This window comes from Ostrinia furnacalis, unplaced genomic scaffold, assembly GCF_004193835.3.
Source record: "Ostrinia furnacalis isolate ACB-3 unplaced genomic scaffold, ASM419383v2 OfSCF3086, whole genome shotgun sequence".
NCBI lineage: Eukaryota > Metazoa > Arthropoda > Insecta > Lepidoptera > Crambidae > Ostrinia > Ostrinia furnacalis.
The window spans coordinates 308,246-325,306 of NW_021133325.1; positions in this window are offsets into that span (position 1 = coordinate 308,246).

Sequence of the window (17,061 nt, forward strand, 5' to 3'; positions counted from 1 at the left end):
GTGAAAAATGACTATATTGGCATGATCAATGATACAAACAATATATTCAGTATTGTTGGTGAGGAAGCAATTAATAAATCTAAAGCAATTAATGATTTCGCCTATTTATCAAAAGAATTGGTGAATGGCAATTCTCCTGAATCGATCATTAAACAACTAGACTCTAGCATTAGAAACGTTGATCATGAATACGCATTAAACACAAGCACAATATCAAGTTCATTACAGAATGCACGCGACTCAATTGCATTTAGCATTAATCAAATCGACAGCTTGGAAATGAATCGCAAAAAAGATAATGTATTTGAACAAGATAATAATTTAACTAAATAATTCAACGAGGGTGGAGAAATTTTAGTTAAGCTAAGGAAATATATATGAATTATCAGTTATCAAGCAATTGTGTTGAATTGTGTGAAGACATACAAAGTGAAATTCAACCTAAAGATATTAATGCTTTAAACACATTCTTTGATCAAAAAAGTATTACAGATACTTTAAATGACAATGGAGTCAAAGTTAACGCGACATTAATTTCAACTAATGAATCGCAATATTTATTGAAAAGCCTATTTGAATTGCAAAAGCATACAAATGATTTAGAGCAAATAAATGGCAGCCTTGCTATTTCAGATGAAATGTTAAAGTGTTATAGTGATTTTTCAGAAAAATTCACTGAATTTGGAAAATCTATTGAATCAACATATTCTAATGATGCAACAATTGAATTTCTAGCAAAAGATGATTTGCATTTAATGAATAAGGTTAAAGATATTGCAGTAGATTCATTAACCCCATTTGCTAATGCTAAATCAAATTTTGGGCAATTAAATTTACGTGATGACTTTCAAAATAAGGCAAGTCTGGCTGTAAGTGGAATTGAAAGTCGCATTAATGGCTCTTCCTTATCACAAGCACCAGAAATCAATAAAAGCAATACATTTGGTTTAGGAAGTGTAGAAAGATGACATTATCATCAATTCCATTTCACTCAAGCGAACTGCCTAGAATAGTGGGATATCGACCTCATGGGTTTGACAATATGAACATGATTTTTGATTACTTTAAAGAACAGTTGGCAGCATACGACAAAGATAAGTTTGAACACATAAAATTTAATGATAAAAACTTTCTAAACTTAGTTGTAGAGCCATTTAAAGATGGACATCTTCGGGTTATTTTTGACACTGGATTTATCGATTTTCAAGACAAAACCCACACCACTTTAGGTAAGATTGATGCCCTGTATAACAAACAAAACGACATGTTTACAGTTATCACGGCGTTCACTGAATATGGTGTAGCAACCTTAGATGTTGAAATGGCCTTGATTGATATGCAGGATGTTTTAAAACGTCTACCCTAATAATCTTCATAAACCGCCTAATATTCTTCATAAAACGCCTAAAAGCTCAAATTATCTTTGAGCTTTTTTTGTGTTTAACTTAAAAATTGCCAATTAGTGCGTTTTTAGCTCTTTTATTTCAATGCTCATATATAATTTTGGTATTCAGAGTTTCTGCGTATTGAGTGGACAATGTTAAAACTCACGCCCAAGATTAAAATATTAAGCACCACAATTTTGTCGTGCTCGTTTCTGTTTTCGACAATTGCTTCTCAAGCTGATTCAGAAACCTTAAGTGGTTTCAGTCTTACTGATTACAATCCATTTTTTACATCAGGTGAAACAGAACTTTCTGATACCTATTACAGCACTATCACTCAGCCTCACTTACTAGGAGCGGTATTCAATGATGAAAATAATGCCCTCCTTGAAGAACAAGCTACTAAGGCCATTGAAGAAGCTAACTCAAAAACTCAAGAATGCCAAAATAGTGAAGGTGGCCTGGGTAAACAACAACAAAAAGATATTGAATCTGAACAAGGGATCAATGCTTCAACTTTAGATATCGACAAAATATATGAAGTTGGCAAGAGTAATGGTTGTTTTGATGTGCTTAATGACTTCCCCGATTTATCCGTCAATATTCCTTCTCTGTCAGCAATTTTCGATGCAGTTACATCTACGCTGCTCAAATATGCACAACGCAAAGTATGTACTGCTGTGAATAGTGCTATTGAGGAAGCTTTGGAACCTGGCATTAAAGCATTAGATAAGATCAGTGATCAGGGCAAAATTGACCTCACTGGTGCTGTAGATGACGAGATTAACAAGGGTATTAATAAAATTGATCCTGATATCGGCAAAATTAAAAGTCAAAGTTCTAGCGAAAAGGATGTCTGGTGATTAAATGAAAAATATGCAGAAGTCTTTAATAGCCAGTTTATTAATCTCATTGACATTAAGTACGCAAAGCTTTGCGGTTATTACTCCGGCTATTCAATCATCTACAAACTCTGCCCTTGTGAGTGCCGAGCAAGCGACTAAAGACCTTGAATCTGAGGGTAAGATGGAAGAGTGCTCAGATGAATCTAATGAGTATTCATTAGCGGGAATACAGAAAAAAGCCATTGAAAAAGATAATGCTTTGACGAACAGCACTGTTGCTCTCGACAAACTCTACGATATAGGTAAGAAAGGAGGGTGTTTCGTTGCCTTATCCGACTTCCCTGACCTATCGGTTAATATTCCATCTCTTTCAGGTATTTTTGACTCAGTTCGTAATACGTTAGTGAAATATGCAACACGTAAAGTCTGCAATGCAGTAAATGAAGCTATTTCTGAAATTACTGATCCAATTAACAAAACACTTGGAAACTTGAACGATAGCGGTCAATTAGACTTAACCGGCAAAGTTAATAAAGAAATTCAAAAACAACTATTCGAATTTGATCCCGAAGCTGCGAGAGTTCAAAACAAAGTACAAAGTGGGCAGGAGGTTGAACTCACATGGTAAATATTGCTAACCCTACCTTTCCGTTGCGTGATTCATTTGCACAGCTTTTCGCTATGCTTCTTCGATCCGTTAATTTTATTTATATTAATGGTGAAGAGACTATTAACCCGAACAGCATTCAAACGGCAGCTTATAAATTTATATACGATGTATATAAGTTCCAAGGGAATCCCAGTGCTATTTTAATGCAAAAATATATATCACGAATTGATGTAATTGAAATTGGACAGGGGGCGCTTGATTTATCAAGTGCGGGTGTTACCAAAAATGAAACAGATCAATCTAAGAAGTTAATTCTTGTTCGCAAGAACTCAAGTATTACTTCGCATTTTCTTAAGTCTGCTTCAATTGCAATACCAGACTCATTGAGTAATGCCCTGGCGAACATGTCAGAAGATAAGCTCATGGAAGATAGTGAAGTCATTGATCTTTATACAAAGCATATCTACCACTTTCGAACACTGCTGAATTATTACCATGCACTCAGCATGGTGTGTTCAAGTCAAAGTTTATATATTTTCAGTTATCACATCCAATTAAACCCTGATCACCTAAAAACTTTGGACTTCTTAATAAAATATGAGTCAGTTTTTAAGGCCATTCCGTCAGAATTAGATGACTCAATCACAAATATTACGAATCGTTTAATGATTAAATTCTCAAATATCTTTCTTGGGAACTTAACTTCAAAAATATTCAATGAGGACAATTACTCGTCCGTTAGTACAATATTAAAGGAAAATGGTGATTTCGCATGAGTTCGAAAAAATTGCACCTATCAAATAAAGTAAAAATTCTTGCTACATCGATGGCGGTTATTGTATCGACTGCCTCTGTGATCCCGTCTTTTGCGGCAGACTCTTCTAACTCGTCATCAGGCACCGATGAGACATTGGTTCCCATGACAAGCCAAACGGCGACAGCAAATGCATCTACAGGTGAGGTGGCTCAAGATATTGCTGCTGCTCAATCCGAATGTGCTGATGTTTCTAATCCAAATGGTTTGGCAGCGGCAGCGGCAGCGGCCTACCAGGATAGAAATACGATTGCTTCTGCATCACCAAATGTCGATAAGCTGTTTAATATTGCAGAAGAAGGAGGTTGTTTTTCTGCATTAAAAGACTTCCCTAACCTTTCAGTCGCAATTCCATCATTAAGTAGTATTGCCAATGCTCTCCAAAACACATTGATCAAATATGCTACTCGTAAAGTGTGTAAAGCAGTAAATGAGGTATTGTCGGAAGCTATTGATCCCATCAATAATGCAATTGGTGAAATTGCTAAAAATGGTGAAATTGATTTAACCGGTGCAATCAACACAGGAATGATCAATAAAGCCTATGAAATTGACCCTGACTTGGGACGTGTAACAGATACTATTGATGGTAACGAATACACCCTTTCAGGTATGTTGACGAATAATGATTCAACCATTACTGATTCAGGTGATTCGACCGGGAACAATGGTTCGTCTACAACAACTCAAAGTTCACCAAGCGGTGATGCCACAACTACTGCCCAAACAAAATCAAGCAGTAAAAACATTTTAGATTTGATCTTCTAAAGGAGCACTCACTATGCAAAGAAGACATTCTAGAAAACGCAATTTTAAGTTATTGAACTCCACAAAACTCACTATCTGCGCGTCTCTTGTGACATTAAGTGTTGCAGGAGTCTCTACGGAGTCTTCTGCATTATCTATGGGCAGTTTTATCACGTATGTAAAAGAGCAATTGCTTCAACAACAAACCAATGATGCTTTTAAAACGCTTGCTGCTCAAGAATATGCTAATGGTGGTGCTGTTGCTGAAAACAAGGTTAAGCTTGCCCAGACAGATATTTCTGCTGAATTGCGCTTAAAACAGAAAGAAGAAATCATTGATAACTATAATAACTTTCTCGGTTCGAGTTCACGAACAGGGTTTTCTGGTTGTGAAGCAATCACAACCAGATTAAACGATGGTTTGGTTGAGCAGAAAAATGACCTAATGATTAACGCCGACATGTTTATGGCCGCAAATAGTGGTACTTATGCAAGTGAGTACGATAGAAATAATTCCTTGCTACAACTTAAATACTCATCCTTTTGTACGCTTGATATGGCGAAACAAGGTATTTGTACCTCTACTGTTTCTGATGCGCTGTATTACGACAGTGATTTGGCTGCAGGGCTTTCAGCGAGCCGTATCAGTGAGTCTCAGTTGGCGGGCGGTAAAACTGCTGCAATGACAATTGCAAGCACTGTACGCGACACTGCAACAGTTCAGAGCTGTAGTAAATCAAACAGCAATTGCTTGTCATCCTTGGCTTCTGATAATGAACGTGTCGCCGTGAATTCAATGGTTTCCTACTCTTTGCTTAATCAGCTTTATAACCGCATGGCTGTAAATGGGTCTACAACAGGTAATTAATATGACATATAACAATTCAAAACGTAGAAACAGACACGGTTCGAACAAAAATACATTTCGTAAGAATCTTATAACTGTGACACTCATTGCTGTTGGTTCTGTTGGCGCGATAAGTATTGCGGCTATTGGTGCAAACGTAGGCGCTATCGCTACTTCTGCTAATCAAAGCGCGGCTAACTTAAGTGCTCAAATTACCCAAGGTATTACAGCATTTTCAACTTCTACAGTGAACAGTATTACCCAAGCCACGAACCAAACAACCAGTGCTATCCAAGTTGCTACAGCTCAAGAAGCCGCGAGTGCTCAAGCAATGGCAGAATCATCTACAAAGGTCGCACAAAAAGAAGCAACCGTTCGTAATGCGCTACGTATGCAAGACTTAATAATCAAGAACTATAAAAACTTTAGTGCTAAAAGCGGCCAGGGTTTTAAGGCTTGTAAAGTTGTTGCTGAAAACAAAGGTATGGACTCAGCTCAAACCCAAACAAAATACTTGGCAGCGGGATTGGAGGCAAAAACTTTGCAATCAATCACTATGACAGCAGACTTGTCTACAGATATTTATACAAAATACAACATTAGTGCTAACGAGTTTTGCCCTGCAGGTAGTACCTACTGTACTCCATCTACAACACTGCAAGGTGCTGACTTGAATGCCGCTAGTCTATTTATGCCTGCTTCGACAGACAGCAAAGAGAAACTAGCCCGTACCCTTTATCGCGAGCACTTACTTGGTGTAAACCAACAAGCACCACAGTCAGCGGCACAAGCTAATTCTCCTGCAGGCCAAATGGCATTATATGAATCAAACCGTCAAGCTGCGCTACTTTCCCCTGCAGCTTACTCTTTGGCATATATCGATGCCCAGAACACAAAAACAATTGTTCGTGATGGGGTTAAATACTCTGCAAATGAATTAATCGACCAAACAGTGAGTAAATACTATGGTGGTGCCGAAGCTAAAGAGTGGCAAGCAAGTATGTTGACACAAGAGCCACGGGGACTACTGGTTGAGGCTGCGCGTTTAGGTGGCTTAACTGTGTGGCTAAACAATGAAATATATCAACAGAGTCTACGTAAAGAAGCTAATTTAGCTGCCATTTTGATTGCTACAGCACAACCTATTTCGAAAAATGTACTCGATCAAGGTCAAAAACTTCAAGCCCGTGGTATTACTAATATTGCTTCGGTTTATAAATAAGGGGATATATGATGCGTAATGGATATAATCGAAAAGCCCCGAAATCAATTAAGAAAAAAATTAATTACCTGATTGTCGGCACTGTTAGCTCTGTAATGTTAACCACAACGGCATTAGCCGTATATATTGTTGATGGAAACATAGCCACCTCTACGCCAATTATCAACGCGGCGATGACTACTGTATCAACAACATTTGAAACGCAGATGACCGCAATGGATGCGGCTATTGCAACGGCAATTGAAACTCAGACTCAACTTGTTAATTCAAGTATTCGTGTGTGGACTAAACAAAAATCTGTTTCTGCAAATGAAGTTGCATTGAATGATGTAACCAACTCGCAGAAAAAGATGGCGGCACTTCAAGCACAAATGCAAGTAGAGCGCCGTTTAGAAACGATTGAAAACAAAGGCTCCTATGGACAAGGTTATAAGACTTGTACAGTTTTAAGTGATCGCGAGACAACAGATGTTATTGTTAAGAATGGTGTTCAAACCAGGCCGTACTTAGCTTCTTCAACGGTTATTGCTGCTACTGGATCTTATTCTGATTCTTACGGTGCCTTTGAGGATATGAACAGTACGCATAAAGCGAAGTACTGTACTGACTCTCAAGCAGCCGCAGGTTATTGCTCAGCGACAGATAAACAAGGTTGGAACCTAATGACTTCCACCCTGTTTACGCCGACTGTACAGGGTTCGGATGTATATGAAGCGCAAAACTCACTAATCAACAATATGGTTGGTATGCCTGATGACCCTATTCCCAAAGAATTGGTTGGTGCACCGAATGCCTCAAACTACATTATTTTAAAGCAACGAAAAGATGCCATTATCTCTCCGGCTATTTATTCTTTAAAGGCAATCCAATCTGAATTTTTGGGGGTAAAAGGTGCTGAAAACAAAGCTTCTATCAGCCCAGTCGATGCCATAAATAAAGAAGTAAAACGCTATTTGGGTTCTGGTTCTGAATATCAAGAGTGGAATAAAGTTTTAGTCGCAGCTTCCGAGCGTGGCGTACTTAAAGAAGTACTCCAAGTACAAGCACTGGATTTATACCTACTTGCACGTCAATACCATGCCAACGAGCGTGAAGAATTACTTTTGACAGGTATCGTTGCTTCAACACAACAACTGAATGCCAATAGCGGTAATGCTAGTAGTAAAGATAACCAGGCATTTAGAACTACCGATGATTACCAACGCGCCGTGCTAGATGGTAAAAAAATTGTCTCAGATTTTTCAACTTCTCAATATAAGCGAGAGGCAGCGGCAGTTAACAACTGAAATGGTTTTTAAAAATCCTACTCTTATCTATATACAAGCTTTGAGTCGGAGTTTTACCTAATAAATTATGACTATTGTAGGTGAACAATAAATTCCTAAACTGGACATTAATGTTTTAAACTTAAACAATATAGTTGTGAACTAGGCTAATCAATGAAAGCAAAACCAGACCAAGATTTTGAACAACTAAACATTCGTTTAAGTTTAGGTTTAAGGGATAAATTGAAAGAAATTGCCAAACATAACAAGCGGTCATTGAATGGTCATGCTGAATTTATCTTAGAGCAAAGCCTAATCAATGATGAAAACCAAGTTATTAAATATCTGCTTTACCGTATTGAGCAATTAGAAGCTGAATTATCAGCCACTAAAGTTTAGTTTAAAACTTTATTGTCAACTATGTTTCGCAAGGTGTGAGTTCTAAATAACTATGCGACATTCCAAACTACTTTGCGATTAAGGAAATTAATTATGGAATTTGAAGTACAAGCCAAGTCAAACAATGCTAATGACATTGATATTTTTCTGCCTGTAGAGAGCTTAGATAAAGCTTTTGAAGTTGCTGAACAACAAAAGACTGTTGAAAATTGTTATGTATTTATCGTCAGAAAAGGCTCTAAACCAAACGACTACCCATTCCAACTGCATAAATGGCAAAGATGTGAATATAGCGGTATTAATGAATGGGAGGAAACAAACAGCTTTACGATTTTTTTGGGTAAATACCCTCAATATGATCCCGAAACTGGCAAATCCTGTTCATAAATTATGTCGTATAGTTGAATGTAAATTGTTGGGCTTGTCGCAACATTGATTAGTAAATTTGTCGCACAGTTCTTTAGAATATTGAATGTATCTTATTGATATTTTATAAAACTGTCGCTTAGTAAATTGGAACTGACACAAGCCGTTGATTCTGGTTAGAACGTAGTTTAGAACTATTTTGTCTGCCTACATTTAAAAGCCCCATTCAAAATGGGGCTTTTTTTAAGGCAATTTATATTCTTTAACCACTTTCCCATCTTTGCTATTAGCGTTAATCATTGCTGAACGAACCCAAACAACTTTATTTGCTAATCTTCTAATATGTCCACGCCTTAAATGGCTTCTTGGGCTACGATGTGATCCACCTTCCGAATTTTTTGATGAAGTCTTATCGTTGATTTGTAGTACATGATATGAGAAGAAAGGCTCTTTATTATTTTTTGCTCTTTTTAGATTACTTTTAATAATTGGGTCTATTATTGCTGTATTGATATTCTCACAATTTAAGACAGCACAGGCTTGTACTACACATGTGATTTCATCATGAGAATCAAGAAGAATTTGCTGAAAACTTTGACTTTCACCATTTTTATTGACCTGATACTCGAATACCTCTGGAAGTATAACAAAGGGTTCAGCTTCGAGTTTGGAAAAAGCTTTTGGTAATCGGCCTGCATCATGCATAGCTTTAAATGCAATTTCTTGCACGTTAATATCATCACTTGATAGACGCGAAATGGTGTTGTCATAAGGAATAAACATCCCACCCATTAATACCTCCCATCCTGATTCAGCTACCCAGAAAAGAGGTATGACGTAAACACCACCTTGAGGAAATTTGTTTAGAAAAAAATTATTATATGTCGCGAGAAAAGATTCTTGATGATCGGCATTCAACTCCACAGCTAATGCGATTCGTCTGGTTGATTTTACAGTTGGTAATTTTTCGTCTACTTTTTCATCCATAATCCAGGGGGCTTCAAATGTACAAACAGGATACGGTAAATGAAATAAGTCTAAATGTTGTTGCTGAAATTCTTCTGGGTCAAAAATATCACAACAATTTGGAAGTATAAATTTTTGGGATTCACGGAGAAGTTCCACTATACGCGAGAGAGCGATTGAACTTTGTGGTAAATGATGTGTGATTTTCTTGATAAAGACCTTAAGGTCTTCAATAGCATGGGCTGTGTAATTGAGGGATTGTACTTGAGTCATAATATTTATAAAAACCTGTTTAAAATAACTCATATCATGATGGACGTATAGTTTATATTTAGCAAGTATTCTTTAATATTCGATTATATTTCACACACTATTACTAAACATTCAAACAATTAGCACGAATTTATCTTTCTTATAAAAATAAACGAGAAATTGCTAATTTAAGCCAATTTATCCGATGACTCTAAAATATTTGATATAAATAGCTCATTAGGATTGTTTCAACCTAATTCTATAAAAATACCAGAGAGACATGTGATGAAGTGGATCAATCTTGAAAAATACGGTGCTGAATTAAAGCGGGTTGAGCTATCAAATGGCACAAAATTCCCGGCTATAATTATTACTGATGTTGCTAAATACAACTCATCAGGGGCAATGCCGCTTTCTGAATTAAAACAAGAAAATAATCTGACAGCCTTTGAAAAGCTTGGTGGAAATAAAGGCCGTAATGCGGCGCAACCTGTTTTATTCTTAACAAACACTTTCAGTCAAGATAAGCGCGGTGTTTTTAACATCTATGACAACCTAGCTAAACTACTAAATATTACAAGAAATGAGTTGGTTGATAACCTCGTAACTGAGAATATTCCAGACGAAAGCATCATATTAACAGAAGGTTTTATTGATCCAAACTTTCATAAAATTGTGCAAAACAATGCACAAGAACATTATGGTCGCAACCTATATGTACCTAAGCAAAAAAGAGCCATTACAAGCCTTTTGGATTTAGAAAAAGAATTATTACAGAAGCAACATAGCCTATTCCCAAAAGCCAATGTTGGGCGTATTCCATTGGCAACATTGGACAAATTTGGATACGACAGTTCGATTGTCTCTAAAGGCTTTTTATCGACTGCAGATGCATATAAGGCGGGTTTCCAATTACATGATTTAGATACTGTAACCATGCAAGGCGACAAGGCAATTTTGCCGCTAAGTATTAATACAGACTCTTCTGTCAACTTTATTAATAATATCGGAGCAATTCCCCAACTTTCGTATTCTAATCTTGAATGGAAATCAAATTTAAATTTAATTAAGGATTACGAAGCTGTAGTTGCAACACGTGAATTGTGTCGTGACATTTTAAACACTAAGGCTAGTCAGCTATCTAATCCGAGTTTAATGGAAAACCATATTGAGCGTCTTTCTTCTGCGCTCCAAGATTGTTATCAACTTGGCAACGGACTTTCTACTGCAAAGCTAATGAAGTACGACAATGGTAAAACATTTACGTTTATTTCAAAGAATGCTGATAATGAGTGGCGCTATATTGAAAAGGACTTCTCTAATAAAGAAGATTTGCCTTTAAATGAGCAAACATTTAAAAAAGCACTTGAAACATTGGCAAGTAACAGCCTGGTTATTTCATCAGCGTTATCACTATCGGCACCACAAGGTGCGGAACTTAAGAAGAGTTTAGATGTTGTATTAAAGAATCAACTTCCCTCTTTTGCCAAGTTCGCAAAAATGGATGCTAAGGCTGATTCTCCTACTCTAAATGAAGACGGTAAGAAAATACATAAAACTTCATTTGATAAGGATGTCCGCGAAATACAACCTAATCGCGGTGAAACGCTATATGAAAAACAAGTTGTATCTTTCCTAAATTCTGGTGAAATCCAGTCTGATCTTTCCAATATTGTAGGTAGTGGTCGTCCGCTAACCAATTCCGAAATGGATGAGCAATTATCTGCTTCCATGCAGCCGGAAAAACCACAACAATCGATCCATAACGATGCTGCCATTAACTTTCTTGACGATGTTGCTTTGGCAAAAGCAATTGTTGGCAATTTTGAGGCAACCGATGTTAATTCTACAGCGCCAACAATTGATCAATATCTGGATTTACCAAAAGGTCTTAAAGGTGTTACACCAGATAATTATGAAGCAATTAATGAGACATTTAAGGCTGTACAATACCTAGAAATCGTTGCACTGCCGAAACTTAACGAAGCGTTAGTAGGTCAGCAAACAAAGTTAAAACATGTGACGGATCAAGTTTTATCTGAAATCACATTAAAGACAACTGGTATTTTAAATAATCAAGAATCTGATCCGGCAAAACTCAATGATGCATTGCGCGTGCCTCAGAACTTGATCGATATTCAGGAAGACCTAAGTAAAGGTGTTACCTATTTTGAAGATCGGATTGCCGTTGAGCAAATTAAATTAAACCTACTCACCTACCGCCTGAACACTAAAATTGGCGAAGCACCAGAAGCCGCAGGTAATTTAGCCATTATAAATGTAACCTCCGATGGTTACGCTAAGCAATTTAATGATGCTGCTGAATTAGAAACAGCGAAAAAAGCTATTTATGCCCATCAAGTGCTTAACTTACCTCAAGATCAGTTTGGAATTCCTACTTTAGTGGAACCTAACCATGTTCTTGATGAAGCTTCCAAGTTCGTAAAAGACAACTATGCTAATGTAGAACCTCAACAGTTCACCTTGCATTCTGATATTGAAGATAATCTAGAAAAGTTAGAAGTTACTCGTAACCGTGAAGTCTTAAATGCGCAGCCTATTTCTGCTGAGATCAAGACTGGGCTTGATAAAAATATAGCATTAGCTTTGATTAATAACTCACCTACTTTATTAACCAAAAATACCCCTAGTACTGGTGACAAGGTGCGTCTTGGTAATGATCTAGACTCCGTACTAACTGAATTGAATACACAACTCACGAAAGTATCCAATGAAACTAAAATTGATATTTTTGCTGATGCAAAATTAAAGGTCATATTAGACGGTATTAGTCAATCTAAAGATAATATTCTTGACCCTGATACTGATCTACAAGTAGGTGCTATTGCTAAATTACGTCTAATTACAGATATCGCATCCAAATCTTTGAATGATCTAGCAGCGCAAAACGATATAGGTAGTATTACCCTTGGCCGCACAGGTTTATTAACGTTACGCGACTTGCATGAATCAATATCAAGTGAAGTTGCTAATAACACACAAGATATTAACCGCCAAACTTATGCTTCTTTTTTATTAGCACGTCAGTCAGCAAATGCACTCACTAAAGAGAGTAATCAAGTATGGGGGATGTATGATAAAGAGCACCCTCAAGCTTACCGTGTAAATGCGTATGACCGTAATGCCATTCCCGATGACGTTACAGCACTTTCATCTCCAAGCTATAGCTCTGCAGTTAATGAGGCGTACACTCATTTTCAATTTGCGGCTTTGGTAAGCTCCTTTGGTCTTCAAAAGCAAGAAGTTGAAGTAATTAACACAATTGCTGCCTTAACCACCCAAGACAAAGATAAGGCCAATGAGTTATTACAGGCCTATACAGGTCGTAAAGAGATTAGCGTAGACAACTTCAATACTTTCGATTCTAAGACAGCCAAAGACCTTAATATTGCTACCCCAGAGGCAACAGATATTTTTGTCAAAATCGCAATGCTTGGAAAAGTTTTGAATGTTGATACTAAAACCCCATTCTCAGAATTAACAAACAGTAGTAGCAAGGATCATGTTCCTAGCATACAAAACTTACTACAACCAAATCTTGCAGACTTAAAGCATTCAATTGAAAATATTCAGGCTAATAATCCAAATGAATTAGCTACTAAAGCTTCAAATCAAATTATCGCAGATGCTTTTGAAGCCAATCATTTTAAAAAAAACTCGGATTTAAAACTTACAGTATTTAGTGCTGAGCATAAAAATGATGTGGCCTTTGCCCGATTCGTGCCTTCAAGTTGGGGTACATTAGATAGCAACCCTTCAAATAAGCAGTATTTAATTGCAAAGCCAGATGCTTCTAATTTAATGTTTTTGTCGAATCAACTTTCAAGCATTCTTCAAGGCAAAGAAGGATTTACTCCTGCTCTACTTATTGATACAAACCGGAAAAATTATAGTTCACCTGAACAAATCTCTAAAAAGCAGCTTTCTAATGATTCTGTGGGGATTATGACGGGCAGCAACCTGGAAGAAACTTTAAAAATTAATTTACTGAAAAATGCTCTTGAATCTATAGATCCATCCGTTAAAGAAGAAATCAGTAAAAATCCAGACCTTAAGCTTAATATTGTCACAGAGTATAACAACCTCAAATCTGATTACTACCCAACGGTGAGTATTCAGCCGCACACACAGGAGATTAAGTTAGGCCAGGCGTTGATAAAACAAATACCTTCTGAATTATTAAAACCATTATTGAACAGTGATCAGGATGATTTGAAACAGGCTTCAATTTTACTTAACAGCTATTCACAAGTTTCAGGTATTGCAAATGATTACTCGTTTCAGAACGTGGCGAAACACACACCGCCTGAAATTGAATCAAAACAGACATTTATTCCAAACATCAAACCTGATGATGTGCTGTCTATGAAGCCGAGTCAAATAGCGCAAGACATAAACTTGGATGCTGCTTGGTTACAACCTAAATTTGAAGATATCGCGTCACCAGATTCTAAGACATTGGATGCCGCCGTGTTAGCTCAAATGTGTTATCACAGCTTCCCTAAAAATATCCCTCAAAACGTTGATGTTAGCATCGAGCGCAATGCCAATGTCTATTTATATGCTATCAATGAAACACAAAAGGCCTTGTTGAATAGTAGAGACCTCAGTTCCACAATTAATGGATTGTCTGCTGTAAATACAAAACTAAATAATTATGCGCCTACATACTTCTCCGATTTAAATCCGGAAGACAAGAAATTCAAAGACCTCCTAAGTGCTGTTGCTAAAATTGAGAAAAGCAACCTGTTGGAAAAGGACATGCCATTAGCACTTAATAATGCTATTTCTGCAAATCCGCTATTCATTGAACTCAAAGAGAGAGTTGCAGAGGAATACAATTTGGTAAAATCTAAAGATTCTGCTGAGTTACAGGCTTCTATAGCTGCACAGCAACCTAATGAGTTCAATAATTCTTTATTAAATAATAACCATACTACACCACAGAGTATCCAAAATAAGTGGAACTATAAACTTCATAACTCCAATTTAGAGGGAAATGTAGTTAAAATCGCAGTTATCGAGGAAGCATTTAACCAACTGCATAAAAATTTGGGTGGTTCAAATTCCTCCTTCAAACCTTCTGATTTAGGCAAAAATATAACCATTAACCTAAACTCTGGCAGCAAGGATGCAAACTCCGACATCAACATTGGTGAAAATGTTCCCAAGGTTGCAGTATTGTATGAAGAAATTCAAAAAACATTCATAAATAACATTGTTAATAATATTATTAACAATGAAGTCAAAGTCTCTGGACATGCTGCCGATGTTGTAATTGCCCCTACCTACCAAGCAACAACACCACAAATGCAAGCTCTAACTACATTGACTAAAAACGATGTCAGTATTGAAATACCATCAACAGCAGAAACTATAGTTAATTACTCAAAAGAGTTGTTAGAGCAAAATAAAGTAAAGCTAAATGAATCCGACAAATCCGATCCCGCTGTACAGTATGTGATTGCACAAACGGAAAAACTAATGGAGCGTCAAAACAAATTATTGAATCAAATTGAAAGCAAGGCTGAGCGACTACTGAATCAACCAAATGTTGAAATGCTTGATTACATGATTCTTTCTGATTCAGTAAATAAGATTTCCAATGCATCAATTAATACAAGCGCAAAAGAGATTACATCTTATTTTGAGAAGAAAATTCTTGACGAAAAGGAACTTAAACAAACCGTTAATCATGTTCAGGCTACTCTTAGTAAAAATTCTGATGTTCATGTTGCAGCCAATGATGTACTTAACTCAAACGCCGTCCATCGAGCGCTAAAATCAATAGTGAACAATCTACCGGATAAAATTAAATCCGAAGAAGATTTTTTGCAAAAATTTAAAGAGAACTTCTCTGCAAATTTTGGTCAACATAGTAATGTTACACACGAAGAACTTAGAATCTCAGAGCCGAATCTTAATGAAACTCTAACACTAACATCAAGAATTGACATGGCTTTAAAAGAATCTAAAGACAATTCACTTTTAATTACACTTGCTAAGTTAAGTGAGCCTACAAAGGACATACTAGATGACGATCTCGAATTAAAAAAGCAACAGATGTCCACACTAGAAGCCCCTAAACCTATTTAAATAAAATTAAAAAGCCCCATTTTTGGGGCTATTTTTATATAAAGAGTTAACGAATGATATAATTCCGAAATACTCTAAACATTGGTATTTGTATGACAGATAAAGAAGTTCTGACTTTAATGTCCGAAATTGATAATAAAACAGTCATAAGCATTCTGATGCGTTTTGTAGAGAAGTTGATTGCTCAACATATTAAATCAAGCAACGCTGTCTACTATAGAAAGGATCGCTGCTTAAATGACAGGCCGATCACTGATGTCAACATCATACTAAGTGAGATATTCCCATATGTACTATGGCTTTCGAATCAATACTTTGAACGTTATTATGGGTGTCAGTTAGTAGTTGCCAATTTCACGATAGAGTCTGATCCAAATGGGTTAAATCGTAAGCCGAAACCTAATTTTTATACAAATATTACAAATAGTGAACTCATGTTTTTGTATTGTTTATTCGTTCGAGTGATTTTTGTAGACTACTTTTCCTCTACAAGTGAAAAACCAGTGAACATTTCTGAAATAAGTGCAATATTAAATCATTAAGCTTGATGAGAACTAAAATGGTATTAGATACAGTTTACTTTGACAAATTCATAGGTATTGATGAAAAAAGTGAAAAATCAATTACATCTACCATTTTAGATATAGAATCCCTTTTTAATCATAACTTTCATCATGGTTTACTTTATCTAGATGAGATAATTTTACAAAAGTGTAAGCGAAAACTTATTGCAGCTTTTCATGCAAATGGTTATTACAACTTATCAATTGAATGTGACATGATACAATTAAAAAATAATAATGCATTAACTGGTATAAGTGATGTGCCGCGTGTGTATATTCAATTCACACCTCAAGAATTAAAGTCTAAGGATTTCTTAGTTGAAGGGGCTGAGCCTATACAGGAAACGGTGGAGCAAAAAAAGATTATAGATAAACAGTCAGAGTCGATATTTAAGGAAAATGAAGCAATTAGAGATGTAGTTAATTCATTAAACTCAGCAATTTCCAGTTCTAAGCGTCATGATATTATTAATGTTCGAATGAATAATTTAACAGATCAAGATGGTTATGTGGTCTATATAAACCTTAATAATACTAGTAATTTAGGTGACGTGCTTAACAAGATATTAAGTTTCAAAAATGATGTAAGTTCGCTTAATATGGATGAATTAATCATCGCTCAACAATTTACCTCTGAGTTTTACGTTGAACAAAAGAATCCAT